The sequence below is a fragment of the Salmo salar genome, chromosome 16, assembly GCF_965601325.2.
Source record: "Salmo salar chromosome 16, fSalSal1, whole genome shotgun sequence".
NCBI lineage: Eukaryota > Metazoa > Chordata > Actinopteri > Salmoniformes > Salmonidae > Salmo > Salmo salar.
In genome coordinates, this window is record NC_138306.1 from 52,284,847 (window position 1) to 52,301,961 (window position 17,115).

Consider the following 17,115-nt stretch of genomic DNA (forward strand, 5'->3'; position numbering starts at 1 on the left):
CATGTCCTGACCCTGTGAGTGACACATACAGGGTGGTCCTAGGGCAGGGTAGTCAAATTCATTCCATGGAGGGCGTAGTGTCTGCTGGTTTTTGTTTTTTTCCTTTTAATTAAGACCTAGACAACCAGGTGAGGGGAGCTCCTATCCGATCAATTACGTTTGACATGTGTCCTACACTAAAAAAATGAGGGGTTCAACAAGGGTTCTTCTAAGATCCTGAAAGTCTAAAAGGTTATTTCAAGAACCCCATAGGAGGTGGGGTTCATCAAGTTGGTGCAAATCTTTCTAAAACAGAAAATGGACACAATTCAATGGATATCGATCAACAAAGAGGTTGTTGGCTATAACAACATATTGTTGGCTATAAGAATATGTTGAAGGCTAGCTGTATTAGGTGCAGATGACTGAACTGCTCACTTTTGTGTCTGTGTCTGCAGGTGTACAGACGAAGAGGCATACAAAGGTATGTCAATTGGTATTGGTATGTTATTCTGATCACATTTTTCATCCTCCTACCTGACCTCTTTAATGAATATCCCATGGGCCTCTACATTATGGACAAGGTATGTGTATGAAAACCATTATCAAAACAGGTTTTTTCATTCACATTTTCCACAAAAACTAAAGTATGAATACTGTTGTGTACATGTTTTGTTAATCATCTGTATAATTACTATTTTTTTGGATTCATAGACTTCCCCCTCCCTACACCTCTGATGAATATAACAGGAAACCTGTTCGATCACCATTCACTGTAAAATCATTCTGGCTATGGATACAGAGAACATCAACACATTAACATCAACATGCCAGAGGATATACGTATTGGACTTGGGGCTCTGCTGGGAGTTTACCTCATATTTAGAATTTTTAATTCTGCTTTGCCACAAAAATCATAATAAACACTGACAATTTAAAAAATGGTGCTATTGTTGTTATTGTTATGCGTATTATTATTATTATTATTAATAATAATAAGGGAGGGGTTAGTTAAAAAGTAACCCCAAAATGTTCTTCAAATGGTTATTTGAGGATCCATTAAAAGGGGTTCTTTGAAGAAAAAAAAGGAGTTCCCCATCAGTTTCAATGTGAAGAACCCCTAAAGGATACTCCAGGAACCTTTTCTTTTTAGAGTGTGGGGTGTCCATGATGGAAGCTATTATAAAGATGTGTCCATCATGGAGACCCTGGGACTTCCCTGTAGATGTCACTCACACAGTCAGGTGAAGGCTAGTGGCACATGTAAATACACTGTGCACACATTGTAGAAAGCCCTTCGAGACCCGGGATATAAAGGCCAATGGCAAATTAAATCCTTTCAAAGTGTAAATTCCATTCATGGATGCATGTGCCTGTGTAACTTTTGACAGCACTTTCAACTTTGCCGACGGTGATCAGTGGGGAACATCTGTCGGTGAATAACGATTTATTTCCGTCACATTTGCGTAATGTTCGCAGAGGACAACCATTATGTGATGCATTATGGAGAGACGGTTCGTGAAACTCCATGACGTTCATGTGATGATCGCCCATAAAGATAGCCTTCCTTGAATGCCTCCCATCTATTTAGCATCAAATAAGACAAATTGCGGTGCCAGGATGCAGGCCTAAAACCTTGTCTGTAGACGAGTGTGCGTCGTGAGGTGGATCATCACTAACTGTAGCTCTTAATGGGATTCCTAACCCCTCCTTTCCCTTGACAGAATAGTGTAATTTAAGGTCAGTTTTCACACAGAGGGGTTTCGCAATTAAATTCCCTGACATTTGAATTGATGAGATAACATACCAATTATGAACTAATTGGATATGGGGTCTCCCTCACACTACTGAATTATATCATGCTAAGTTTTATTGGTTAAGTACGTAGCCTATTAAGACATAAAGAGAGAAATACTTGACATCACTATTGAATGAAAGTTGGTAACTAACTTTCCAGTATGAAGCGGTTTTCTTGCACGTAACACATGCACGTTGGACAGTGAAACAAAAATAATCCAAATGTCTTATTGATTCAAGAAAATGCTTTCTTACGTATCTTATTTTATATATTTTGTGTTTTTGTTCTACCTTATGTTCTTTTTTTGTGCTACATTGACATTGATTACTGCATTGTTGGGTTTAGAGCTTGGCAAGAAAGGTATTTCATTGTACTTGGGCACATGACATTAAAACTTGAAACTTTTATCCAGGAACCTGGTTAGGCCTATTAGTTTTTCATTTTCAGCTTCAAGTTTTATCTCTCATATGAACGGGATACACATGGATACACCAGTGGAGGCTGCTGAGGGGAGGACGGCTCATAATAAAGGCTGGAATGAAATAAATGGTATTCAGTCCCTTCCAGCCATTATTATGAGCTGTCCCACCACTCAGAATCCTCCACTGGTATACATCCTCCAATGAAATGCTTACATGCAGGTTCCTTCACAACAATGCAACATCAATAACAGATAATAAAATATAAGAATATGAACATAAAGTCAAAGGCTCAATATAAAATAAACATTTTAGCATAATTATAATACAGGAAGGCACAATTTATAGTGCAATATTAACACGTGTTTTGAGGGAGAGGGATTGGGGGGCAAGTGTTTAAATTATGAAGTATTTAGCAATCATAATAAGAGTCTGGAAGCAGCAGCTGCAGCAGATGTGTGAGTGAGTGAGTGAGTGAGTGAGTGAGTGAGTGAGTGAGTGAGTGAGTGAGTGAGTGAGTGAGTGAGTGAGTGAGTGAGTGAGTGAGTGAGTGAGTGAGTGAGTGAGTGAGTGAGTGAGTGAGTGCATGTGCGGAGAATCAGACCATGAGGTCAGTCCAGTTCAAGTGTTCAGCAGTCTGATGGCTTGTAGATAGATGTCTCTGAGCCTGTTGGTGTCAGACCTCATGCTCCGATATCAACTGCTCGACGGTAAGGGAGAGAACAGCTCATGACTGGGGTGTGTTGGGGTCCTTGATAATGCTGCGGGCCTTCATGAGACACTGGTTCGTGTAGATGTCCTGGATGGGTGGGAACACGGTCCCAGTGATGTACTGGGCCATCTTCACCACCCGCTGGAGGGCCTTGCGGTCGTGGACGGAGCAATTCCCATACCGGGCCATGATGCAACTGGTCAGGACACTCTTAATGGTGCAGCGGTAGTATTTGGAGAGGACCTGGGGTGGCATACCGAATTTCTTCAGACGCCTTAGGAAGTAGAGATGCTTCTGCGCACTCTTGACAAGAGTGGTGGTGAAGTTGGTCCATGACAAGTCCTCTGTGATGTGGACGCAGAGGAACTTAAACCTGCTGACTCACTCTACTGCAGTCCCTTTGATGTGGATTGGGGCATGTTCCCTCCTCTGCCTTCTGAAGTCAACAATCAACCAATGTTTGGCTGACGTTAAGGGAGAGGTTGTTGTCCTGGCACAACAATGCCAGTTCACTTAAAATGCAGTTTTAAGAAAATATTTACTAAATAAACTAAAGTAAAAAATAAAATTGTAAAAATAAAATAACAATAACGAGCTATATATAGGGGGTACCGGTACTGAGTCAATGTGGGGGGTACAGGTTAGTCAAGGTAATTGAGGTAATATGTACATGTACATAGGGGTAAAGTGACTATGCATAGATAATACACAGCGAGTAGCAACAGCGTAAAAAAGGGGGGGGGGGGGGGGGTCAATGCAAATAGTCCGGTTAGCCATTTGATTAGCTGTTCAGATTAGCTGTCCAGCCTTATGGCTTGGGGGTAGAAGCTGTTTGGACGTAGACTTGGTGCTCCAATACCGCTTGTTGTGCGTTAGCGGAGAGAACACTCTATGACTAGGGTGGCTGGAGTCTTTGGCAATTTTTAGGGCTTTTCTCTGACACCGCCTGGTACAGAGGTCCTGGATGGCAGGAAGCTTGGCCCCAGTGATGTACTGGGCCGTACGCACTACCCTTTGTAGCGCCTTGCGGTCGGAGGCTGAGCAGTTGCCATACCAGGCGGGGATGCAACCAGTCGGGATGCTCTCGATGGTGCAGCTGTAGAACTTTTTAAGGATCTAAGGACCCATGCCAAATCTTTTCAGTCTCCTGAGAATATGCGTTGTTGTGCTCTCTTCACAACTGTCTTGATGTGTTTGGACCATGATAGTTTGTTGGTAATGAGGACACCAAGTAACTTGAAGCTCTCAACCTGCTCCACTACAGCCCCGTTGATGAGAGTCCACAATCATCTCCTCTGTCTTGATCACATTGAGGGAGAGGTTGTTGTCCTGGCACCATACTGCCAGGTCTCTGACCTCCTCCCTATAGGCTGTCTCATCGTTCTCGGTAACCAGGCCTACCACCGCTGTGTCATCGGCAAACTTAATGATGGTGTTGGAGTCCTGCTTGGCCATGCAGTCATGAGAGAAAATAGAGTGCAGGAAGGGACTAAGCATGCACTGCTGAGGGGCCCCCGTCTTGAGGATCAGTGTGGCAGATGTGTTGTTACCTACCCTTACCACCGAGGGGCAGCCCATCAGAAAGTCCAGGATCCAGTTTCAAAGGAAGGTATTTAGACCCAGGTTCCTTAGCTTAGTGATGAGCTTTGAAGGCACTAGGGTGTTGAACACTGAGCTGTAGTCAATGAACAGCATTCTCACGTAGGTGTTCTTTTTGTCCAGGTGGGAAAGGGCAGTGTGGAGTGCAATAGAGATTGCGTCATCTGTCGATCTGTTCGTGTGGTATGCGAATTGGAGTGTGTCTAGGGTTTCTGGGATGATGCTGTTGATGTGAGCCATGACCAGCCTTTCAAAGCACTTCATGGCTACGGACGTGAGTACTATGGTCGGTAGTCATTTAGGAAGGTTACGGTGTTCTTGGGCACAGGGACTATGGTGGTCTGTTTGAAACATGTAGGTATTACACACTTGGTCAGGGACAGGTTGAAAATGTCAGTGAAGACACTTGCAAGTTTATCAGTGCATACTCTGAGTACACGTCCTGGTAATGCGTCTGGCCCTGTGGCCTTGTTAATGTTGGCCTGTTTAAAGGTCTTACTCGCATCGGCTACAGAGAGTGTGATCACACAGTCATCCGGTACAGCTGGTGCTCTTCATGCATGCTTCAGTGTTGTTTGCCTCAAAGAGCATAGAAGTAATTTAGCTTGTTTGGTAAGCGCATGTCACTGGGCAGCTTGCGGCTGCGCTTCCCTTTGTAGTCTGTAATAGTTTGCAGGCCCTGACACATCCGACGAGCGTCTGAGCCGGTGTAGTAGGATTCAATCTCAGTCCTGTATTGACGCTTTGCCTGTTTGATGGTTTGTCGGAGGGCACAGAGGGATTTCTTATAAGCATCCGGGTTAGAGTCCCTCTCCTTGAAAGCGGCAGCTCTACCCTTTAGCTCAGTGCGGATGTTGCCTGTAATCCATGGCTTCTGGTTAGGGTATGTACATACGGTCACTGTGGGGACGACGTCATCGATGCACTTATTGATGAAGCCGATGACTGATGTGGTATACTCCTCAATACCATCCCAAGAATCCCAAAATATATTCCAGTCTGTGCTAGCAAAACAGTCCTGTAGCTTAGCATCTGTGTAATCTGACCACTTCTGTATTGAGCGAGTCACTGGTATGTCCTGATAAAAGTTTTTGCTTGTAAGCATGAATCAGGAGGACAGAATTATGGTCAGATTTGCAAAATGGAAGGTGAGGGAGAGGTTTGTACGTGTCTCTCTGTGTGGAGTAAAGGTGGTCTAGAGTTGTTTATCCTCTGGTTGTACATGTGACATGGTAGAAATGAGGTAAAACGGATTTAAGTTTCTCTGCATTAAAGTCCCCGGCCACTAGGAGAGCTTATTGCTTATGGCCTTATACAGCTTGTTGAGTGTGGTCTTAGAGCCAGCATAAGTTTGTGGTGGTAAATAGACAGCTATGAAAAATATAGATGAAAACTCGCTTGGTAAATAGTGTGGTCTACAGCTTATCATGAGATACTCTACCTCAGGCAAGCAAAACCTCGAGACTTCCTTAATATTAGATTTTGCGCACCAGCTGTTATTGAGAAATAGAGACAGACCGCCACCCCTCGTCTTACCGGTGATGTTCTGTCTTGCCGATGCTGGGAAAACCCAGCCAATTGTATGTCTTTATTCAGGCAAAACTCGGTGAAACATAAGATATTACAGTTGGTCAGATAGTCTTGAATGGAGCTCATCCAATTTATTCTCCAATGATTGCGCGTTGGCCAATAGGATGGATGGTAGAGGCGTTAACCACTCGCCAACTAATTCTCACAAGGCACCCGGACGTGTGTCCCCTATATTGCTGTCTCACCTTCATGCGAATGACGGGGATTTTGGCCTGGGCCTGTAACAGCATTAAATATTTCACGTCCAACTCGTTAAAGAAAAAATCTTCATCCAGTTCGAGGTGAGTAATCGTTGTTCTGATATCCAGAAGCTTTTTTTTTCGGTCATAAGAGACTATGGCAGAAACATTATGTACAAAATAAGTTACAAACAATGCGAAAAAACACAGAAAATAGCACAATTGGTTAGGAGCCCGTAAAACGGCAGCCATCTTCTCCGGCGCTATTTCAATTGAACAGTTAATAAACTATCGTTGCACGGAGTCTGCAAAGCACTTACTGTAATTGCCAAAGGAATAACTCCAAATAATGATCTTCGTTAACCCTTTTTTTTCATAAGATGATAGAGACCTCCACATCTTCCTTGCTAATCATCCTTCGGATTAATAGGGACAGGCAATCCATCCAATTATCTGTAGTGTACAGAGTCTCGGGACGCTACCAGGTAACAGTGGAAAGGCCACTTACAGGTTTACTGTCCTGGCTCAAACTGAAACACGAGGGACTTTGGCCACATTCGTCCTCCCAAACCTCTCTCTTTGCGCCGAGGTGGAGGAGGCTACCGTTTTTCAGCATATCACTTTGTACCTTTTTTGTTTGCTGATCCTGTGCAAAGGACATTGCAACTTTGTTTACAAGTGCTCAAGGGGTAATCCTGAAAGGATGTAATGGAAAAAATTCAGCTAATTGCGCCACCTGGGCATGACTCCAAGAGATCTCTTAGATGCTGTTGTCAAGGGAACCCTGAACCGGTTAAACCCAAAGGAGGTGGGGTGTTTTGAGTGTGTTCAAAGCATTGTGGGAGAAAATACCATTCCTTTGTCTTTTCTAATATGTCTATTTATGTCTAGCGCTGTACGGAGAACCGGTTAACTGGAAGCTAAAGGAGTGCTAGCTAGATATTTCTGATCCGATGTTCCAGCATAACAAACGTCAAAGGCAGCAAAGATGTGCTCTACGGAGCAGCCCTGCCTCATTATGCTGTAATCTCTTGGTGAGGAGGGACATCCCAGTCAGCCTTAGGATACTAACATACTGTACATTAGAACATCTTGTTCTTTGTTTGTAACCATTGTCTGCTCTGAATCTTTGTTAAGTTAGCGTCATCCTGCTAGCTCCTCGTCAGTGGGTCTTTTAAAAAGCCAAAATGTGCAATTTTGGGAGCCAAATATGTGTCCTCCTGCCACAACCTGAGGGACAACCAGTGAAAAGTGCAATGCAATGTAATGTCATATAATATTTTCCATTTAGTTTTGTTTTGGCTTTCATACCATGTCATGAGGCTTCTCAGTCATGTTGAGACTGGCTTACTACTGTTGCTTTAATGTATTGTTATTCTCATTTATATTTGGTATTGCTATTTGGTATTTCTTTTTCATGTTGATATCCTAGGGACAGATGCATCCGCCAACACCCTACTGTTTGAGCTTGCACACGGATTATATTTTGTTTCATTATGATTTACGTTGTAGTACAAAGTGATGAATGCTCATTATATTAGAGCATAATTGTTGCTATACCTAAAAAGCTTACCATTGTAATAGAAAATTATGGATCATTGTCCATTCCCAAAGTCATTCATAATTTCTGTAAGATTAGAAGGGCTATACTGCACTGTAAGCCATTAGCCACTTTGCCAATTGTCTAGCGTGAGTATATACAGTATATGACAGTTAGCTATTTGCCTATTGTCTAGCGTGAGTATATGACAGTTAGCTATTTGCCTATTGTCTAGCGTGAGTATATGTGACCGTTAGCTCTCCATGAGTGTATTGAATGATATATTGCCTTGTGTAATCTACTACCCTATTTGTGTTTTTGACCTATGTCTGCTATTTGAAATGTACTTTTTATTGGACTGGAATCTCTGTGACCTTTGACTACTTTACATCTGTGGTTCACAGAGCTATCGACCTCCCTAATAGACCAGTGAGACTTTTAATGTACATCTAAACAGTGTTGTGCTCCATCTAGAGCCATATAAAAACATGGCCGTTATGGACCTCACAATATGAGGGCCATGCCTGTCTGCAAACTGTTTTAATTACAAATCATATTAAATAAATTATATGGGCTAGTTAATTATGGATCGTAAATACACCCACAAATCCAGACTTTTACTTTGGAGGGAACAGTTCAGGCATAAAATATGCACCGCCTGCTTGCTGAAAAACAATGCTGATTGAACAGCAGCTTGCAGTGTGTGTGTGTGTGTGTGTGCGTGCGTGTGTGTGCGGTGCGTGCGTGTGTGATAGTGAACGGTGTGTGTGTGTGTGTGTGTGTGTGTGTGTGTGTGTGTGTGTGTGTGTGTGTGTGTGTGGTGATAGTGAGTGTGTGTGTGTGTGTGTGTGTGACAGAGTGTGTGTGTGTGTGTGTGTGATAGTGAATGTGTGTGTGTGACAGAGGTGTGTGTGTGTGTGTGTGTGTGTGTGTGTGTGTGTGTGATAGTGAACGTGGGTGTGTGTGTGTGACAGTGTTTGAGCTCAAGAACACATTGAATGGGTGGAGGGCATACTCTTATGCAAGGTATCTTATAGATGCATTATTTACCGATGCTACAAAGTTAGAAACAGTCTTCTATTGGCAATTGATCCGTGTCACTCTAGGTCATCTGAAGATAATAGTGCTGCCAGTATGCAGAATAGAATAGACCTCTGTGTTTGTCTGAGGAAAGCAGCATTCAGCTCCTCTCCTGAACACCGGAGTATCTAGAAAGGGAATACTAAGGTCATTGCTGTAAAGGCCAAATCTTTATCACGGACCTTGTGGAAGGACTGCGGAACTACTTTCTCTGACCTTGTGGAAGGACTGCGGAACTACTTTCTCTGACCTTGTGGAAGGACTGAGGAACTACTTTCTCTGACCTTGTGGAAGGACTGAGGAACTACTTTCACTGACCTTGTGGAAGGACTGAGGAACTACTTTCACTGACCTTGTGGAAGGACTGCGGAACTACTTTCATAAAATGTACAAATTCACCATCTGCCCCTTTTTTTAGATTGATTAAGATGTTGCTTTGTGACATGGCACTTTGTGACATGGCATATGTTGTGTCATGTTTGTGAGCAGTCTAGTCACATCTTTCCATTTACTTCTCAGACTAGTGAAGGTAGGCAGTTTGCAGCTCATTTAATGCACACGTCTGTTTTTTTATGTGGTTGCTTATCTACGTCCAGATATGCACCAGATCCCAGTCTGATTACGGAATGAGACAGCAAGAATGTTGGCTTTGTTTAAGGCTCTGGAAGCTAAAAATGGCAGGTGTTTTAAACAATTATAAAGAATGAAAAGTTAACTCACAGAAGTAAAAAGGACAAAGAGAGGCCTTGTCTAACAAAAGACAGTCAACAAACACAGCATTGTTAACTGAACTTTTAGATAGTACTAGTATTTGAATACAAAGAAGCACAAGATAAACATTTGTTGTGTAGCGCAATAGAGTGCATTGCTGGTTGGGATTAAAAATAAAAAGATCAAAATCCTTCTCTTCAATATATAATTATTAAAAAAACACATGGTATTTTATAAAACAACTTAGCATATTGAAGCCTACAGAGCCCATTTTATAAGTTTAACATCAGAACATCACTATGCTGTCACCACAGCACAGAAATACACACACATGCACGGACACACACACACACACACACACACACACACACACACACACACACACACACACACACACACACACACACACACACACACACACACACACACACACACATCAAGCACTTTTCATTTATATCAAGCACAGAAAACAGAAGCGTACAATAGCATCTGCTATAACCATACGATCCACATATTGCTTCAAAGCAACACCGAAAAGCACACTGACAATCGACTACATCTACAAGAATAGATGGCTTAATTATGTCCTAGCCTAATGCCATGCTGCAAGGTAATGCATTATGGAAATGCATACACATTAGGAAAGTTTAGCTGCTTATGAGGTGTAAAAATTGTCTTTTTCCTAAACTGCATTGGATATGGGCTAAACATTTTGCTGATATAGAACCTAATTTCTAATTATGCTAAGACTACTTGATTGGGTAGATTCACTTAGTAATGTGAAGTCATTCTGTTAAGACTAGCTGATTGGGTAGATTCACTTGGTAATGTGAAGTCATTCTGATAAGACTACCTGATTGGGTAGATTCACTTGGTAATGTGAAGTCATTCTGATAAGACTACCTGATTGGGTAGATTCACTTGGTAATGTGAAGTCATTCTGCTAAGACTACCTGATTGGGTAGATTCACTTGGTAATGTTACAGTAAAAGCCCACTAAGGTACACCTGAGGAACTCTCACTAAAAATTCCTGCACTACATTGATAAGGTGTTGCTGCTGCAACAACATATTTAAGTAAGGTTTCAAGTTACATCGCATATCATTTAAATACATCTCTGAAATGACATTTAGATAAAATGTCATTCCTGGCTACAGCTGAAATACTGGCTGGTTATTAGTTGGTGATTTGGAATGTAACATGCATTTTATACCACATAGAGCAGCTGAAAAATTTAATAAAATCAATGTTGTTGCTTTTTGCTGTCATGAGGTTATTCATATGTGAGAAGGGGTCGAGTTAGGCTCAAGAGTGGAGGGTAGATATGGGATGCTCAAAGCCTTGCCATTGATTTTATCATCACCAAAAATAGGAGGAAAATTCAGTTGAGGGGGTGAGAGGGATAGGGGATGTTCGGAGGGGTTGCGATGGTTCTGCCCACCTTGGTTGTCACCGTGAGGAGGGGTTTCACTTCTGAAGACGCCTTACTGGGTATCTCCTTCAGGACCATGGCAACAGTCTTATCTGCAGCCCTAGAATCTCTCCCCTATAACAAGTGAAATCAACAATGACTCGTGTCAGGACAATTGGTTCAGGCAATGTTTTTGCCCTCTAGGGCATCTTACCAACTTTACTTTATGATGATGGAATTATATAATAGACTATGGTGAGCTATCTAGGAAAAAACAGCAACATTGATTGAAAACATACCCACAAGACTATGACAATGGCTATAGAGGGGTTACTATACACAGAGAAGCATGGTCTCTTGCAGTGGAGGCTACTCAGAGGAGGAAGGGGAGGACCATCCTGCTCAGTGAATTTCATAAAAACAAAAACATTTACAAATTTAAAGGTTATCCTTTTTAGACTCTATACTAAATATATTCAAATGTCACCAAATAATTGATTAAAACACTGTTTTGGAATGAAGGTCTACAGTAGCCTCAACAGCACTCTGTAAGGTAGCACCATGGTGTAGCTGGAGGACAGCTAGCTTCCATCCTCCTCTGGGTACATTGACTTCAATACAAAACCTAGGAGGTTCATGGTTCTCACACCCTTCCATAGACTTATACAGTAATTATGACAACTTCAAGAGGATGTCCTCCAACCTATCAGAGCTCCTGCAGCATAAACCGACATCTTGTCCACCCAATCAAAGGATCAGAGAATGAATCTAGTACTGAAAGTATAAGCTACAGCTATCTAGCACTGCAGTACATGAAATGTGGTGAGTAGTTGACTCAAAGAGAAACAATAGTTGAACAGTTTTAAACAAATTAATTTCTTCAGAATTAAGGAGAACCATGGGAGAAATAGAGAGTGTATCATTTGTTTTCCAGTTTCACTTACTTAGCTAGCAAATGCAGCTAGATAGTTTAGCCTACTCAAACACCCTGCTCAAACAGAGGAATGCTATGTTAGCTAGCTGGCTATGATTATCCAAACTGCTAAACTGTTTACTGACTATACACTGGAACTTTACTGCATGATTGTAGTGGGTTTACTAACGTGTTAGTTCTATTAGCTATGTTGATTATGACGTTACTTTAGCTAATATGCTAACAATGATGTGTGTAGCGGTTATGATATGGTTTGGCTTTGAACGTTTTTTTCACCTGGTCACATACAGCTGATGTGTTGTGCATTAAAGTCCACAAATGAAGACAAAAGGGGAGAAGAGGAGAGTGCATGGATGCGAGAAGGAATACAACGTGGCTGCTATGAAAGTGAAATGTGTTTGCGCGTGATCACAGGTGTATTCAGTCCACTGATTCTGTTGAATAACTTTTCTTAAACGGAAGCAAACAGAGCGAAACGGCGATAAACGTACCTGAATTTGTCCAATACAAACTCTCATTTGCAACTATTGGTCTAATGATCAAGGCGGTATTGAATGTGTCACTGTCTGTCACCTCAAACTTTTCTCTCGACCCGTGTGCACCTACATTGTAAACTTTCATTCATAGGCTAGGTTGTAGCAACCTCTTGAAAATTTGAGTATCATGTAGTAACCTAAACCTATCAATGTTACATTGAACTGGGTGAATGGAATATGAACAACAGGCGTCAGGTTGCCTAGTGGTTAGAGCATTGGGTCAGTAACCAAAAGGTTGCTGGATGGAATCCCAGATCTGACAAGGTGAAAATCTGCTTTTCTTCCCTTGAGCAAGGCCGTTAACACCGGGCGCTATGGATGTCAATTAAAGCAGCCCTACGTACCTCTCAGAGGAGTTGGGTTAAATGCGAAAGACACATTTCAGTTGAAGGCATTCAGTTGTACAACTGACAAGGTATCCCCTTTCCCCAATATGCTGTAATAGAAATATGGCCATGCTCATAAAAAATAAAATGGCCTCCCACATCTTAAATGGCACTGACCGCCACTGGTCTCTTGTTACCTTCAGCAATTTGATCAGATATAGCTAGCATCTCTAATGATGACGAGTGGACAATACAGTAGGAATGTGCTAGTCAGTCTCTCATTGTTTAGAAGTATCTAGGCTGGGTGATGAACTATACACATGTCTACTGGATGACTGCCAAGGGGACATAGGGCCATACTGGAAAGTTGCAGTCACGTTTCAGCGTGACCTCATACCGTGACTGTCCCTCGCCTTATTACAAGGCTGAAATTGATTTCAAAAGCCCATTGTTATCCTGATTCTAGACCGTAAAACCATCAACAATCTGGCAAAATAAATGAATTGTTTTCACAGAACTCAACTGTTATTTTAGATGGGTTCATATCACCAATAGATGTATTGTTGGAGAAATATGAAGGTTCTGGCTATATAAAGGTGACCTACCCAAAACATTGAACATGAATAGCAGAACATTTGGAGTGCATTCATGTTACCAGCATTTTACATACTGTATGTACAGTGTAATCACTAAGTCTTGATATACTATATTCAGTATACAAGAAGCCCTGTACTGTACAATCAAACATGCAAACCCTGTTTCAATATTTCTGTGCAGTTACACTGTTGTGTTTGACTTGTGGTTACCTGATTCCATTGTCTAGGACCCTTTGTATTTGACGAGTGTATAACCTGCATTAGAGAATAAGTATTTTTCCCCATTGACTCTGTGCTCCCTTAAGCTTGATTCTAATTTGATGGCACAATGTGTGCACATGTTCTCGAGGTACCGTACCCAGAGAGCTTAATACTCCTGTTAGACCCGTACAGCCACCTGTGTCCACACTACACCAACAGTAAGTCAACCCAACTGTATAAGTAAAAGCAGCCTCCACTAAGAGTGTTCCATTCATACCGCCAGGACATTTTAAAAAGCCTGCTTTGGCTAAATCTGTGTTTCCACTAATCTTTTGAGTGGCTGGTGTATCAAGAAAAATGTCTGCAAGCGAAGGAAGAGTGAGTTATAGTTGTACGCTGCAAAATATGTCCAAGAAACTGTGGATCGTGTTTGGGAAAGATTGTCTTTGATGTGTGTTGTGTGCTAGGTCAAGGTGTAGGTTTCTTTGTGTTTGACATAAACACACATTTCGGTCAGATTTGGATACATCCCAGGTGACGAGAAAACTTAGCTTTATGCTTATACTTCAACTTTGTGTCTATTATCAACACAGCTACGTAGTGTAAACAGCAGAATCTTGAATAACTCATTATGAAAATACTCTTGGCTTGATTGTGCTGACAATAGGTGGTATAGGTAAAACAGTGCCTTTCATCCCTTCTCTGTGGGGTCTGCAGAATGTGGGGGAAAATAGCATAAATAGCTTCGAAATATGATGGTGATCATAAACAAGGGGTACAACAAAGCCCTCAATTAGTTAGAGGAAGTTGATTATTTTTCATGAACTTTCAATGACATATCAGACAGGTAATTTATCAAACCATATTCACCTAGAAACTACAGGTTTATTACAGCAGCATGGCTTCAGAGCCATACGAAACATACTTTATGTATTTCTGAGCACCTCCAAGATGTATGATACCTACTAATGGTCTAGTTGCTTTAGACAGAATGAACGTAGGGAGGTTTGTCGGGGAGGCTGGTAGGACATAATCCGTGACTGTTTAGCAGTACAAAGGTTCCATGTTCGAGTGGCGTCGGGGACAACCGTAAACAAAAAACCTAACCATTTCCTATCCCTTAACCCAATTCACCTCAAATCTAATGTTATCTTTCGCATAAATCAAATCACATTTGATTGGTCACATACACATATTTAGCAGATGTTATTGCGGGTGTAGCAAAATGCTTGTGTTCCTAGCTCCAACAGTACAGTAATATCTAACAATTCGCAACAATACACACAAATCTAAAAGTTAATAGAATGGAATTAAGAAATGTATACATATTAGACTGAGCAATGTCAGAGTGGCATTGACTAAAAGACAGTAGAATAGAGTACACTATATACATATGAGATGAGTAAAGCAGTACGTAAACATTATTTAAATGTTATTAAAGGGACTGATGTTCCATTATTAAAGTGGTCAGTAATTCCAAGTCTAAGTGTAAAGGGAAGCAGCCTCTAAAGTGCAGGGTGGAAGCTGGCTAGTGATGGCTATTTAACAGTCTGATGGCCTTGTGATAGAAGCTGTTTTTCAGGCTCTCGGTCCCAGCTTTGATGCACATGTACTAACCTCGCCTTCTGAATGATAGCGGGGTGAACAGGCCATGAACAGGCCGTGGTGGTTGATGTTCGTGATGATCTTTTTGGCCTTCCTGTGACATCGGGTGCTGTAGGTATCCTGGAGGGCAGGTAGTTTGCCCCCGATGATGTGTTGGGCAGACCGCACCACCCTCTGGAGAGCTTTGCGATTGAGGGCGGTGCAGTTGCCGTACCAGGCGGTGATACAGCCCGACAGGATACTCTCAATTGTGCATCTGTAAAAGTTTGTGAGGGTTTTAGGGGCCAAGCAAAATTTCTTCAGTCTCCTGAGGTTGAAGAAGCGCTGTTGCGCCTTCTTCACCACACTGTCGGTGTGGGTGGACCATTTCAGAACCTCATTGACCTGTACGCTGAGGAACTTAAAGCTTTCCACCTTCTCCACTGCAGTCCTGTCGATGTGGATAGGGGCATGGTCCCTCTGCTGATTCCTGAAGTCCACGATCAGCTCCTTTGTTTATGTTGACGTTGAGTGAGAGGTTATTTTACTGGCACCACTCGCCCATGGCCCTCACCTACTCTCTGTAGGCTGTCTTGTCATTGCTGGTAATCAGGCCTACTACTGTTGTGTCGTCTGCAGACTTGATGATTGAGTTGGAGGCGTGCGTGGCAACGAAGTCATGGGTGAACAGGGAGTACAGGAGGGGACTGAGCACGCACCCTTGTGGGGCCCCTGTGTTGAGGATCAGTGAAGTAGAGGTTTTGTTTCCTACCTTCACCACCTGGCGGCGGCCCATCAGGAAGTCCAGGACCCAGTTGCACAGGGCGGGGTTCAGACCCAGGGCCCCGAGCTTAATGATGAGCTTGGAGGGTACTATGGTGTTGAATGCTGAGCTATAGTCAATGAACAGCATTCTTACATAGGTATTCCTCTTGTTCAGATGGGACATATTTAGCAGATGTTATTGCGGGTGTAATAAAATGCTACATGAATTCACCTAACCTTTGTTATTTTAGTTCTTCTAAACTTTTACGTAAATTATCCTAACTTTAGTTGTTAGTTCCACTAACCGCCAACGTAAATTCTCCCTGTAATTCTCTGTTGTTGTTACGGCAACAAGCAAACTGGTCTCAGAAAAAGACATATAATGCTATACATCCCCTAAAACGTATGATAAGTTACCTCATCCAATTTGTACGGTATTGCATGACCGGGTAAGACGTATGATACTATACGTCCTATAATTCTTATGATATTGTACGACTGCTCATATTTAATACTGGAGTGTTACAGGTTTACATACAGAATAATACAAATTGTCCTGAGACCACGTTGATTATAGTACTTAATCCCATTTCTGAAAATCGCTACATGATGTGTTCTTTGTGGCTTTTTTCTATCAATATATACCAATACAATTTTATTAAACTAGACTGGAACATTAAATAAAATTAAGATAAGCAATTAAGTTGAATAAACATTGTTTGTTCGCTAAATACTTATACAAGTCCCTATAGTAACTACTGCTGCATGTATAGTTAGTTGCTATGGGATTGCGGTCTCTCTTAAAGGATAACTCTCAAAACCAAGTTCCTGACACCAAGTTCCTGACACCAAGTTCCTGACATCAAGTTCCTGACATCAAGTTCCTGACACCAGGTTCCTGACACCAAGTTCCTGACACCAAGTTCCTGACACCAAGTTCCTGACATCAAGTTCCTGACATCAAGTTCCTGACACCAAGTTCCTGACACCAAGTTCCTGACATCAAGTTCCTGACACCAAGTTCCTGACATCAAGTACCTGACACCAAGTACCTGACACCAGGTTCCTGACACCAGGTTCCTGACACCAAGTTCCAGACACCAGGTTCCTGACACCAAGTTCCAGACACCAAGTTCCTGCCACCAATTGCTATTT

General features: G+C 42.1%; 1 protein-coding gene across 2 annotated transcripts in view; it reads right to left on the minus strand.

The window, feature by feature from the left end:
* The window catches only part of LOC106574138 (PEX5-related protein), a 181,727-nt gene that overhangs the window by 83,788 nt on the left and 80,824 nt on the right, over positions 1 to 17,115 (minus strand). The gene's annotated exons all lie outside the window — the stretch shown is intronic.